The sequence below is a fragment of the Salvelinus sp. IW2-2015 genome, unplaced genomic scaffold, assembly GCF_002910315.2.
Source record: "Salvelinus sp. IW2-2015 unplaced genomic scaffold, ASM291031v2 Un_scaffold3856, whole genome shotgun sequence".
In the NCBI taxonomy this organism is placed as follows: domain Eukaryota; kingdom Metazoa; phylum Chordata; class Actinopteri; order Salmoniformes; family Salmonidae; genus Salvelinus; species Salvelinus sp. IW2-2015.
Window position 1 is genome coordinate 4421 of NW_019945130.1, and position 11876 is coordinate 16296.

The 11876-nt window shown below is 45.5% G+C and overlaps 1 long non-coding RNA gene across 2 annotated transcripts in view; it reads left to right on the forward strand.

Annotated features, from left to right (window-relative positions):
• Window positions 1–7585: 7585 nt before the first annotated feature.
• The window catches only part of LOC139026092 (uncharacterized), a 6645-nt gene continuing 2354 nt past the window's right edge, over window positions 7586–11876 (forward strand). Inside the window, exons 1-3 of one of the 2 annotated variants that reach the window (XR_011477802.1) lie at window positions 7586–7713; window positions 8461–8589; window positions 10384–10498. This is a non-coding gene — a long non-coding RNA (uncharacterized lncRNA). Of the gene's footprint in view, window positions 7714–8460; window positions 8594–10383; window positions 10499–11876 lie in introns of both variants that reach the window. The other variant, XR_011477801.1, reaches the window with a different exon arrangement.

The following is an 11876-nucleotide window of genomic DNA, read 5'->3' on the forward strand; positions in this document are numbered from 1 at the left end:
GTTCGTGCTCTGAGGGGGACCAGTGTCGTGCTCTGAGGGGGACCAGTGTCGTGCTCTGAGGGGGACCAGTGTCGTGCTCTGAGGGGACCAGTGTCGTGCTCTGAGGGGGACCAGTGTCCTGCTCTGAGGGGGACCAGTGGTCCTGCTCTGAGGGGGACCAGTGTCGTGCTCTGAGGGGACCAGTGCCTGCTCTGAGGGGGACCAGTGTCGTGCTCTGAGGGGACCAGTGTCCTGCTCTGAGGGGGACCAGTGTCCTGCTCTGAGGGGACAGTGGTCTTGCGCTGAGGGGGACCAGTGTCGTGCTCTGAGGGGGACCAGTGTCCTGCTTCTGAGGGGAAGTGTCTGCTCTGAGGGGGACCAGTGTCGTACGTTGCTTCCAGATGTAGCGGTAGAGACGTAGGAAGTTCACATTATTAAAAAGGTATAGTCGAGGGCATTCTCACGAGACTTCTAGAGAATCCGTCGTAGTGTGAAAAGGATTTAAGAATGCGGGAGGGTTCCTATTGTGAATGTTCCTGTTGTTCTCTCTCCACAGGGCCGAGGATCCAGCCGCAGGAGGGCGGAGGCTGTGTCCAACGACGACGTGGATAAACCTTACGTCTGTGACAGTAAGACAACAGCAAACTCCCAGACGGCTCCTATATTTCTGTACAAGTAATACAGTTAAAAACATTGTCACGTTAATAACGTTAATAACACATGACCTGAGAAGCTCATCTGAATATTCATGTGTAGACACAGTTTGAGTCCTTTTTTTGGTTTGTTTTATTTGTTAGGTCTCAATATTCTATATATTTTTGTACTTATCTAAAGGTGAAGGTGTGTCTGTATCAGGACATTAACAGCTGCCTAAGATAGTTTCAGATCAATAACCTTATTTTGCTTTCATTGGGATGAGAGCAACTCTCTTCCGTCCCTCTAGAATGGAGATAGCCGAGTATGTGGATAGTCCAGCTAGCATGTCGGACGTTAGCATAGCATGTCGGACGTTAGCATAGCATATCGGACGTTAGCATAGCATGTTGGACGTTAGAATAGCATGTCGGACGTTAGCATAGCATATCGGACGTTAGCATAGCATGCTACTTCTACTTAAAGGAAAACATCAGAGAAACTGCTGCTCATGTCATTAGATATTATAGCCTCTTTGAATGAAACTCACTCTCATTTTTTCTTTTTTTTTCTTTTTCTTTCATTTTTCTTTTTCTCTCATTTGCTTTTATGTCTCCTCTGTTCCTTCCAGACAGATACAAACAAAAGCATAACTCAAAAACTGCTGACTCAGGTATATGGACTTGTCGCTATCTTTTCTCTGTCTGGCTTCTCTGACGACAAGATCAGGGGCTACTGGTGCTGCTACTGGGGCTGGTGCTGCTCTGGGCTGCTACTGGGGCTGATGTGGGGATGCTACTGGGCCTGATGGGCTGGTGTGTGCTATGGGTTGTTGTGCTATGGGCTGCTACTGGGGCTACTGGGCTGTGCTGCTACTGGGGCTGCTACTGGGGCGATGTGGGGGTGCTACTGGGGCTGCTACTGGGGCTGCTACTGGGCTGGCTGCTATGGGGCGCTGCTACGGGGGGCTGATGTTGGGGGTGCTACTGGTGCTGCTACTGGGCTGTGCTGCGTCTGGGGCTGCTACTGGGGCTGGTACTGAGCTGATGCTGGGTGATCTGGGGCTGCTGCTACTGGGGCTCGTTCTGGGCTGCTGTGGGGCTGCGAGCTGGGCTGCTGCTGGGGGTGCTACTGGGCGCGCTACTGGGCTGCTCTGGGGCTGCTACTGGGGCGCTCTGGGCGCTGCATGCTACTGGGGCTGCTACCTGGGCTGCTACTGGGGCTGGCTGCTACGGGGCTGCTACTGGGGTGCTGTCTGCGGGGCTGCTACTGGGGCTGCTACTCTGGGCTGCTAACTGCTGGGGCTGGCTACTGGGGCGCTGCTACTGGGCTGCAGGCTGCTGGGGCTGCGTGCTGGGGTTGAGCTAGCTGGGTCGGCGGTTAGACTGGGTCAACGTCAGCGCTATTTGTGGCTGACTAATCTTAGTCGAGTATGCAGCTCTATAGCATGTCCGATTTCTATGTTGCACCGTCCTGAATGCGACCTGCTTTGGCTTTTGTTTTTCTTTCTACTAACAATAGGATTGGCTAAAGCATAAAGGCGTCTGGCTTCCATGCTACGTTTTGAGCTAAACCAATATTTATCGCTATTGGTGCTTTGTATTTGCATAAGCATTGATTCTTAATTTCCAAGACCAAAGCAAGCTTGCATGGCACTAACAGAACTCTACAGTTATCCGCTGGTTTGTTATCAAGTTGCCGGGGAAGAATGATCTTTGAGCATCAGCTGAGCTAACGTATGTTTCTGTAGCGTTGTAACAATGTGTGTCACTGCGGTTTCTGGGTATCGCGCAGACAACCTAACCTGCTGTCACTGCGATGTTACCAAACAACCTAACTGCTGTCACTGCGATGTTACCAAACAACCTAACCTGCTGTCACTGCGATGTTACCAAACAACTAACTGCTGTCACTGCGATGTTACCAAACAAACCTAACCTGCTGTACTGGCGATGTTACCAAAACAACCTAACCTGCTGTCACTGCGATGTTACCAAACACAACACTGCTGTCACTGCGATGTACAAACAAACTAACTGCGTCACTGCGATGTTACCAACAAACCAACTGGCGTGTCACTGCGATGTTCCAACCAAACTAAACCTGCTGTCACTGCGATGTCCCAAACAACCTAACCTGCGTCACTGCGATGTTACCAAACAAACCTAACCTGTGCACTGCGTATGTTACTAAAACAAAACTAACCTGCTGTCACTGCGATGTTTACCAAACAAACCTAACCTGCTGTCACTGGATGTTACCAACAAAACCTAACCTGCTGTCACTGCGATGTTACCAAACTAACTAACCTGCTGTCACTGCGATGTTACCAAACAAACCAAACCTGCTGTCACTGCGATGTTACCAAACAAACCTAACCTGCTGTCACTGCGATGTTACCAAACAAACCTAACTGCTGTCACTGCGATGTTACCAAACAAACCTAACCTGCTGTCACTGCGATGTTACCAAAACAACCTACCTGCTGTCACTGCGATTTCCCCAAACAAACCTAACTGCGTCACTGCGATGTTACCACAAACAACCTAACCTGCTGTCACTGCGATTTACAACAAACCTAACCTGCTGTCACTGCGATGACCAAACAAACCTAACCTGCTGTCACTGCGATGTTACCAAACAACCTAACCTGCTGTCACTGCGATCGTTACCAAAACAAACCTAACTGCTGTCACTGCCGAGTTACCAAACAAACAAACTGTGTCACTGCGAGTTACCAAACAACCTAACCTGCTGTCACGCGATGTTACAAACAAACTAACTGCTGTCACTGCGATGTTACCAACAAACCTAACCTGTCTGTCACTGCGATGTTACAAAACAAACCTAACCTGCTGTCACTGCGATGTTACCAAACAAACCTACCTGCTGTCACTGGCGATGTTACCAAACAAACCTAACCTGCTGTCACTCCGCGATGTTACCAAACAACCTAACCTGCTGTCACTGCGATGTTACCAACAAACTAAACTGCTGTCATGCGATGTTACCAACAAACCTAACCTGCTGTCACTGCGACGTTACCAAAACAAACCTAACCTGCTGTCACTGCGATGTTACCAAACAAACCTAACCTGCTGTCACTGCGATGTACCAAACAAACCTAACCTGCTGTCACTGCGATGTTACCAAACAAACCTAACCTGCTGTCACTGCGTACGTCCCAAAACTAACTGCTGTCACTGGACTTACAAACAAACCTACCTGCTAGCTGCGACGTTACAAACAACCAACTTGCTCACTGCGACGTTACTCAAACTAACCATAACCTGCTGTCACTGCGAGTTACCAAACAAACCTAACCTGCTGTCACTGCGATGTTACCAAACAAACACTAACCTGCTGTCACTGCGATGTCTAAACAAAACCTAACCTGCTGTCACTGCGATGTTACCAAACAAACCTAACTGCTGTCACTGCATGTTACAAACAAACCAACCTGCTGTCACTGGCGATGTTACCAAAACAAACCTAACCTGCTGTCACTGCGATTTACCAAACACCTCTACACCTGCTGTCACTGCGATGTTACCAAACAAACCTACTGCTGTCACTGACGATGTTACAAACAAACCTAACCTGCTGTCACTGCGATGTTTACCAAACAAACCTAACCTCTGTCACTGCGATGTTACCAAACAAACCTAACCTGCTGTCACTGCGATGTTACCAAACAAACCTAACCTGCTGTCACTGCGATGTTACCAAACAAACCTAACCTGCTGTCACTGCGATGTTACCAACAAACCTAACCTGCTGTCACTGCGATGTTAACAAACACCTAACCTGCTGTCACTGCGATGTTACCAAAACAACTAACTGCTGTCACTGCGATGTTACCAAACAAACCTAACCTGCTGTCACTGCGATGTTACCAAACAAACCTAACCTGCTGTCACTGCGATGTTACCAAACAAACCAACCTGCTGTCATGCGATGTTACCAAACAAACCTAACCTGCTGTCACTGCGATGTTACCAAAACAAACCTAACCTGCTGTCACTGCGATGTTACCAAACAAACCTACCTGCTGTCACTGCGACGTTACCAAACAAACCTAACCTGCCTGTCACTGTCGACGTTACCAACAAACCTAACCTGCTGTCACTGCGATGGTTACAAACAAACCTAACCTGCTGTCACTGCGATGTTACCAAACAAACCTAACTGCTGTTCCACTGAGACGTTACCCAAACAAACTAACCTGCTGTCACTGCGACTGTACCAAACAACTAACCTGCTGTCACTGCGTGTACCAAACAAACCTAACCTGCGTCACTGCGGATGTTACCAAACAAACTAACCTGCTGTACTGCGAGTACAGAAAAAAACCCAAACACCACTCCAAACAACACAAAAAAAATACACAAATAAAATCGAAAATAAAAACCTAATTGTTAGGAAGCAGAATTTGGAAGAAATGTTCTGTAAGTAACCGAGCAGACGCGCTGTAGCGAGAGGATCAGGCCATGTCAGATCTGTGAACCGGGCAGTGAGCGGTGAGTTTTTTAAAGTTTTGTTAACATAACAAACGTAACCTGCTGTCAATGTGAGGATGTCCGCAAAGACACGCGTCAAGATGGATGCTGGTTGGTAGGGCTTATGGGGTTGTGGGAGTCATCGCGTCCTGATCTAAGCACGGCCACGAGGTTTACGACAAACACTCACTTAAACTAGGATGTCACAACAATGTGTGAGGATGGTTTAGAAATAACATAACCGAGAACCTAACCTTTGCTTTGTATATCACTGGGACGTTATGTACCGTTACAATGTATTAGTTACGCTCGTACCTGTCAATGTCTAGTTGAGCGACATACACACTTCTCACATTATAAAAAAAATGAAAAGAGCTCATATACTTGTTCGCTGTTCTATTGCCACCGAATACTAAAGCAAAAGCATATGTTATCTTTGTCTGTCACTTCTCGCTCGCACGTCTATTCACCTTTTTAGTGAGATATAGATAAACTAGATGTATGATCCTGCCTTACATCAACCTCAAGACGATTACATTGTGCACTGGAAGGTGAGAACGAAACCTATTGAGCTCTCAGACTCTTTGAATGTATCATTGGGTGATTTTACCGTAATTATCTACAGATCTTTAACCTCTGGTGGGTCACTGCGGACGTACCCTGTGACACTTTGCTGTTATAACAACTGCAAAACCAGCCTGATCTGATGCGACGTTACATCTAGTTCTTGATAACGAACAGAAATCTCTATTTTGGGTCATCATGGTCGACCTTGTATACAATGTATTCAGTAGGAAACATAAAACCGAATACTTGCTGTCACTGCGAATGGTGGCTACAACAAACTAACCCGCACATGTCAACATGCAGATGTTGTAACCAACAACCCTGAGCTCGCCTGACTGTCACTGAGTAGACTTCAAACAAACATTAATAACCAAAGGTGATAGTCACGCACGCTCTCATGGTGACAAACACGACCTAGAGTTCTGATGCACTTGCGACGTTACCAATCATCAAAACAGTATATTGACTGCTGTCAACTGCGCATGGGCTTACCGCACAGAGGTTAGGAAACAAACTAACCTGTGTCACCCCCGGCGATACCTCTCACCCGTATAACAAACTACTGCTGTCACTGGCGATGTTACAACAAACTAACTGCGTGTCACTGGATTACAAACCAAACCTGAGCCTGCTGTCACAGATGTTACCTAAACATATACTAACCTGCTTGTCATGCGATGTTACGCTAAACAAACCTGTGCTGTACTGCGATGTACCAAACAACCTAACTGCGTCATGTGCGTGTTTCACAAACACCAACGAGCTGTCACTGCGGATGTAACCGAGAAGCAAACTTAACTGCTGTACTGGCGATGTTAACAACCAAACTAACCTGCTTCACTGCGATGTTACGAAACAGAACTAACCTGCTGTCACTTGCGATTTTACCAAACAAACCTAACCTGCTGTCACTGCGATGTTACCAAACAAACCTAACCTGCTGTCACTGCGATGTTACCAAACAAACCTAACCTGTGCTAAAAAAACACCATTCTAAACAGAGGGTTTTTAGAGTGTCCACGTCGTTTCTTTTACGATGGCTACAGAATGTGTTGGAGTACTAAGGCTGTGTCTCTTCCCAAGGACGACATTCATAGAGACTTTATTAATAGAAGTGATCATAGGCTACTATCCTAGCAGGAATGTGCAGCTAAATGACTTCTCTAGTGTTGTTGTTAGTTAGACAATCAGACATCTCAATGCCTTCAGATGTCTTTTGGAAGAAAATTCCCTGCTCAACAAAACATTTAGTACTGTGTAAACGGTTGGTCCTTTGCCTTGAAAGCTGGGGCGTGTTCAGTAGTGCACACAGTAGCAAAACGTTTTGGAACAGAAACAGAGAGTTTGTTATTGGACTCGGTCAGTTAGAACCTCAGCTTTTCTCTCTGGTTTAAAACATTTTCTCATGTTTCTGTGGTTCTAATGTATTCTAATGCTTCCGTGTTCTGTGGTACTAATGTATTCTAATGCTTCTGTGTTCTGTGGTTCTAATATATTCTAATGCTTCTGTGTTCTGTGGTTCTAATGTATTCTAATGCTTCTGTGTTCTTGTGGTTCTAATTATTCTAATGCTTCTGTTGTTCTGTGGTTTCTAATGTATTCTAATGCTTCTGTGTTTTGTGGTTCTAATGTATTAATGCTTCTGTGTTCCTGTGGTTCTAATGTATTCTAATGCTTCTGTGTTCCTGTGGTTTAATTATTCTAATGCTTCTGTGTTCTGTGTTCTAATGTATTCTAATGCTTCTGTGTTCTGTGGTTCTAATATTAATTCTTTCAAATCTATCTTTGTGTTCTGTGGTTCTAAGTATTTCTAATGCTTCTGTGTCTGTGGTTCTAATATATTCTAATGCTTTGTGTTCTGTGGTTTCTACAGTCTGGTGGAAGCGCGTATAAGAACCGTCCAGGTCTGAGCTACCACTACGCACACACACACCTGCGGGAGGAGGAGGAAGAGAGAGGGAGGAGAGGGAGGAGAGGAGGAAGAGATGCCACCGTCCCCACCACAACCGACCGACCCAGACCCACAACCACAAACGTAAGAGACGACTGTGTGATCTGGGTTTTAAAACTTAGTAGTAGTACAGGTTATAAAGGTTGGTGATGAAACCATCTTATAACAGCTCTTACAGCTTACTGTATGTGTGTTGCTAGTCCTCTGTGGACTAAACTGAACGACACAGTCAGCATCACAATAGAAACTGCATTAGGGTAATGATTAACACTGTAGCTTTTGGATGCCGCCTCAAATGCATCTTTAGACTTCTCCTCAAGCGTCTCCTCTCCCATTTACGTTTTTGCAACTCTGTTAATGTCATTATCAAGTCAAGGAGAAGAAACAGACTGGCACCTGGTGTCATTATCACGTCAAGGTAGAAGAAACAGGACTGGCACCTGGTGACATTATCAAGTTCAAGGAGAAGAAAACAGACTGGCACCTGGTGACATTATCAAGTCAAGGAGAAGAAACAGACTGGCACCTGGTTGTCATTATCAAGTCAAGAGAAGAACAGACTGGCACCTGTGACATTATCAAGTCAAGGAAGAAGAAACAGACTGCACCTGTGAATTATCAAGTCAAGGAGAAGAAACAGACTGGCACCTGGTGTCATTGTCAAGTCAAGGAGAAGAAACAGACTGGCACCTGGTGTCATTGTAAGTCACGGAGAAGAACACAGACTGCACCTGGTTCATTATCAAGTCAAGGAGAAGAAACAGACTGCACCCGTGTCATTATCAAGTCCAGGCGACGTCTTCTCTCACACCTGTCTTCCCCCCTCCACAGCTCAGAGGGCTGCAGACGGCTCCATCATCCCTAACGACTACTGTGACTTCTGTCTGGGAGACTCTGACTCCAACAGGAAGACTGGCCAGGTCTGAGGAGCTGGTGTCCTGCTCTGACTGCGGCGCTCCGGTGAGTAAGACTGCTATACACACTGCTCCTACAGACTGCACTACAGATGCTGTACAGACTGCTATACAGACTGCACTACAGACTGCTGTACAGACTGCCACTACAGACTGCTGTACAGACTGCTATACAGACTGCACTGTAGCTCACTGTAGACTGTGCTACATACTGCGCTACAGACTGCCTATATAGACTGCACTGTAGACTGCCACTATAGACTGCGCTACAGACTGCGCTCAAGACTGCACTATTAGACTGCACTATAGACTGCGCTACAGATGCTACAGACCGCTCTATAGACTGTACTAAGACTGCACTATAGATCGCTACAGACTGTGCCAGACCTATAGACTGTGCTACCATACTGCGCTACAACTGCGCTATAGACTACACTATAGACTGCAACTAAGACTGCCGCTACAGACTGCGCTACAGACTGCAACTATAGACTGCGCTACAGACTGCGCTACAAGACTGTGCTACAGACTGCACTATAGACTGCACTAAGACTGTGCACAGACCGCGCTATAGACTGTGCCTACATACTGCGCTAACAGAACTCGCGCTATAGACTAACACTATAGACTGCACTAAGACTGCGCTAACAGACTGCGCTACAGACTGCACTATAGACTGCACTATAGACTGCGCTACAGACGTGCTACAGACTGCGCTACAGACTGCACTATAGACCTGCACTATAGACTGCGCTACGACTGTGCTACAGACCGCGCTATAGACTGTAACGACTGGGCTACAGACTGCACTACAGACTGTACTATAGGACTATACTATAGACTGCTCTACAGACTGTGCTACAGACCGCGCTATAGACTGCACTGTAGACTGTGCTACAGACTGTACTATAGACTGTGCTACAGACTGTACTATGACTGTACTGCTGCGTGTCCTTGGTTCAGCAGAGCTGGTGCGTACTTAGGAGGCCAAGCAGCGTCCTTCATGATAGAGATGACCCACACTTTATAACTTAAACTGTAAATATATTCTTTCTAATATTCACAATGTTCATTCCCAAGGATGATTCAGTCTAGTAATATTAGTGGGAGATATTAAATCACAAAATAGCAGTACACCAATGCTGTATCCCTGTATTTTCTCTGTCCGGTAGCGAACAGTGAGGACACAAAGTCTCGTTAGATAGGTCTGAAATTGACATCATTGACATCCCATTGACATGTCATTGGACATCCATTGGACATCCCATTGACATCCCATTGACACTCTGATGAGAACTATGAATGGGTAACGTTTGTTATTGTTACTGACAACCCCACTATGGAAAATGTAGACAAGTCACAAGTCTGCTGTATCTCAGTCAAGAAACCAGGTTGTACAGTTAACCATGTCCTTTTACTATAGTGTGACTTTAGCCACAACTTCGTCATGATCATGAATGACCTACCTATCTCTGAGGAGACAGCAGCAACTGGATACCTGTTTTATTCATTTAACATCTACAGGTATCTAGTTTATTCACCGTTATTGAGTTTATAAAAACAATCGCAGATGTTGTCTTTCTGTTGAGTTGCGATGTAAATAGAGGCGTCCTCACCTCCCCATCCTTCCTTCTTCCTTCCCTCCCTCCTCCCTCCCTCCCTCCCCCCTCCTCCCCTCCCTCCTCCCCCTCTCCCTTCCTCATCTCTCCTCCTCCCCCTCCTTCCTTCTTCCACTCCCTCCCTCCTCCTCCTTCCTTCCTTCCTTCCTTCCTTCCTACCTTCCTCCCTCTCTTCCCTCCCCCTTCCTTCCATCCTCCCTCCCTCCTTCCCAGTCCTCCAGGCACCCTACATGTCTGCAGTTTCACAGACAACATGATGACGGGGTGAAAGACTACCAGTGGCAGGGCATCGGAGTGCAAGTCCTGCAGTCTCTGCGGCGCCCCTCCGAGAACGACGTAAGGGCTTTGAATAAGTTGTTTCTAGACGTGGCCTGTATTCTAAAACTCTTTCATCTGGCCCAGAAAGATTCCTTTAGACTATCTCCTACAACTACCTAGCCTGTAGGCTTTTAGCTCATGGCCTTACGCATTGTCTTGCAAAGGCATTTCTCCGTTAAATTCACAGTGGAAATGGATTTAACATTATGTCAGTTGTATTTTGTATGTGATGTGGCATTGCTCAGTACCATGGTGTCTCAGTTACCGTGTCTCAGTTACCACGTTGTCTCAGTTACCCCCCCCGGTTTGGGGGGTTTTCTCAAGTTAGCCGTTGTCTCAGTTACCACGTTGTCTCAGTTACCACGTTGTCCCAGTTACCACGTTGTCTCAGTTAGCACGTTGTCTCAGTTACCAGTTTACCACGTTGTCTCAGTTACCACGTTTCTCAGTTACCACGTTGTCTCAGTTACCACGTTTCTCATTATCCACGTTGTCTCAGTTAACCACGTTGTCTCAGTTACCGCGTTGTCTCAGTATTACCGTTGTCGCTCAGTTACACGTGTCTCAGTTAACCACGTTGTGTCGAGTTACTCACTGACTTGATAAGCTGAAGTTAACACACTGTTGACGTTGTCTTGTGTCTGTTAGGACAGCTGTTTGTTCTGGTGACGACTGTGAACAGAGGTACAATTCATGTACTGTCTGAAACCCCCCATGATCCAAACCTCCTGAAGGTAAGACTGAGGTTTATACTGTATATATGTATAGACACTGAAGTTTATACTGTAATATTATCAGACCAACTGAGGTTATACTTGTATAAGTAATAGACCACTGAAGTTATACTGTTATATAGTATAAGACCACTTGAAGTTAACTGTATATATTATAGACCACTGAGGTTTATACTGTAATATGTATAGACCACTGAGTTATACTGTATATATTATAGACCACTGAGTTATACGTAATATATATAGACCCACTGGTATTACTGTATATAGTATAGACCACTGAGTTATACTGGTAATGTAGAATAAAGTATAACTGATTATACGGTATATTAACCATGAGTTATAACTGTATATATTATAGACCAATGAGTTTATACTGTGGGTATATTATAGAACCACTGAGTTATACTGTATATATTATAGACCACTTGAGTTATGCACTGTATATAAGTATAGACCATTCTGAGTTATCTGTTATATGTAATAAGACCACTGAAAAGTTATAACCTGTATATAGTTAAGACCACTGGAGGTTTACTGTATATATTTAAGACCACTGAGGTTATACTGGTATATAGTAATAGTCCACTGAAGTTATAACTGTATATAGTATAGTCCACTGAGTATATATGTGGATATTATAGACGCACTGAGTTTAACTG